The sequence below is a fragment of the Acyrthosiphon pisum genome, chromosome A1 (assembly GCF_005508785.2).
Source record: "Acyrthosiphon pisum isolate AL4f chromosome A1, pea_aphid_22Mar2018_4r6ur, whole genome shotgun sequence".
Classification (NCBI taxonomy): domain Eukaryota; kingdom Metazoa; phylum Arthropoda; class Insecta; order Hemiptera; family Aphididae; genus Acyrthosiphon; species Acyrthosiphon pisum.
In genome coordinates, this window is record NC_042494.1 from 155,230,274 (window position 1) to 155,233,460 (window position 3,187).

Below are 3,187 nucleotides of genomic sequence, written 5' to 3' on the forward strand. Positions count from 1 at the left end.
TTGCTCTGAACAAACGTTGATTAACAATTATTGTAATTAATATGATTAATTAAATAATCTAAGTTAGATACAGTTTATAAATCTGAATTTTCTGAGTAGGTTCACAAGAATATCGCGTTATAAATCCAAAAGTATTAAGCTTCAAGTTTGGGATAATGCAGTTCTGCTTCCAAACGTTTATGGATTTTTTTCTTCAAAATGCGTGTTCTGCATGCTTAATTTGATGGTATTTCCAAATAAAAACGCTCAAACTCAAATTTATAAGTTATGGTCAAAAATATATATTTTTAATTTTTTAAATTAGTTAATTTCACGATGTAGATAATACGGTGTGGTCACTCCCAATCTTTGATTAAGAAATGGTTGAGACGTTGAGTCTTTATTTTACGGCATTTAATGCGGACATTGGTCGCCAGCGTTCTTGAAGAAGGTCGATTATGTAAATAATTCTTTGTTGCGTTATACGCATTAAAACTTCGGAACGAATATAGCTTACATAATCCTACATACGTAATCACCACGTCCCCCCCCCCCCATCAATAAATCCGCCCCTGTGCCCCACCAATTACACCACTGGTGTATACACTAAAAGATTTAAACCTAGGTAAATAACGTTATTTGTATGGTTGCCCAGTTATTATCTTAGTGTAAAACCATTTTAGACCTAAAATATTTTAATGAAAAGTAATTCTCTACCGACTGTTAGTTAAAAAGCTAAGGTCAAGTTGTATAGGCAGAAGGTTACTGGCTAGGTAAGACTTATACGATATTATACCTTAAGTAGGTACACGGGACTTATACAATGAATTGAAATACAAGATTCAAATGTATAAATAAAAAAATCCAAAAATGTGACAATTTAAAGGTGCATATTATAATACTAAAATAGTATTTTTTTTTTTTTTTTTTTTAGCATTATAGGCCGTTTAGGCCCTTTGCTGCCAATATCAAATTCTTCCATTCTTCTCTATTATATGCATGCATTAGGTCTCCATGCCAATCTGGTCTTAACACCTGGATATCTCTTTTGACTGCATCAATCCAACGCTGCTTCGGTCTGCCTCGAGGTCTTTTCCTGTTTAAGTTGTTTACAATTACCTTCTTGACAATACTATTATCTACTATACTAAAATAGTATAGTAAAATAATAATAATAATAATAATAATAATAAAAATGTAATTCTGCACAGTCTTGTAAAAAATACTTTTGAAAAAGTATTAAGATACTAAATATACTAGTATTCGAATAAAAAAGTATTAAAAATACTTTTAAAATACTATTATAAAAATGTATTTTACTTTCAAAGTATTTGAATAGAAATACAAGTATTTTTTTTTAATTTTATGGTATATAATATATATGTATATTTAATATTGTACACCAGTATAGGTAGTAAGTACCTATTATGTTACTACTTACCATAGATTTTAACAATCACTATAACATGTCTGACTATTTAGAGATATATACATGTTCACATATTTCATTCTCCATTCAGATATATTTCAACTAATATTGATTCAATTTTAATGAAAAAAATAAACTAAAGAGTGGTATTAAGTATTAATATGGAACTGTTTTAAAATTATTAGACGTTCAGTTTTCTTAAAAAATTCTAATATAGAAACCATATAAAATGTGATGTGGTATTTTTTAAATTTTAAACATTATTATCACCTATAATTTTACCATGCAAAAGTATAATATTAGTTTTGAACGAAAACAATATTATTTTCATTGTTGTAATTTTTTTGTGAAAAATAATAAATTAAAATTAATAAAACAGACTTTATGGTATTTTAATATAAGTATTTAAATTTTGTTAAAAATACTTTAAAAAACATAAAAAAAATTTTATTTAGAATACCATATAATAAATAAATACTTGTATTCGAATACTTTACAAGACTAATTCTGCAATATATCTTTAATATAGGAACATAAAATAACTCCTCCTCGAATGCTTATACTTTGAGAAAGAATAATCTTTCCACAGCCAACGAATCTAAAAAATACTTTATCAATAAAAAACTTACTTTCCTAATGTATTTCCTTAAAAAACTAATCTGTAGCAGAAAAAATATTTGAAGATTAAAAAACATATGCCCAGCGCTATATATTGGCCAACAAGGTGAGCTGCGGATGCAGTTCAAAGCTACACAGATAGATGGCAATTGCGTTATCTTCTGGAAGCGTGGGTGAACAGTGAACACTGATGTGATAGTTGGTGAGTATCTTTAGGCCCATCGTTAGATATTTTCAGCCCTAAAGCGAACATTTAAATGTCACTCTTCTTTACCAATATTTATTTAACTTTGCCACCTTCGTTTTCTTTAAAATTGTATGCCACCGTAAAGCAACGTATGCCTTGCTTGTGGCATAGCGACGAGCCTGTGCGTGTGTGTGTGCGTGTGTGAATTTTTTGGAGAAGTGTTATGCATTTATTATTTATATGCACCTGGATGTTTCGATATAAACCTAGTACAATATTATATTATTAAATATTACATTTCTACATTATATCAATTTGAAAATGATCTGTTTAAACTAGGTACTAGGTAGGTATGTCAAATGTCAATACATTTAATGATGTTAGTGGTGCGCGGCAATTCATATTCAACCCGCTAAGCTACAACTGACCAATAATTCTGGTGGATATAACGGGGGTCTTACCTGTCAAAGGAATCTCACTGATCTACCAGTACCGATTATGCGTTGGTTCGGAGTAAGTTATTGTTTTCAACATACGAAAATGCAGTTATGAGCTGTTTTCAATTTTCGTTGACCTAAATAAATAATAAAATATACTATGCAAAAATATATTATTTATGTTTTTATTGTATTTATTAACTTTCGCGATGTATACGTACCAAGTAATTTAGAAACTGGAAAATGCTGGTAAATGTCGACAAATAAAAGTTGAAGTTTTGACCTTCCTATACTTGGTCGTTAATCCTTTTAATCAACTATTTTGTGAAAAATTAAAAAAAAGGGCAGAATGTATTGAAAATTCAAAAATATCATTGATGGGCGATGGCATTGATAACAGAAATTTCGAAATCAGTAATAATTTCAAGATAAGTATACATTATACTAACAGACAACAGTATATTTGACGGTAATTTAATAATAATACACGCCCACATATTATTCATTTGCTATTTCGACATTTCGTTATAATGGTCT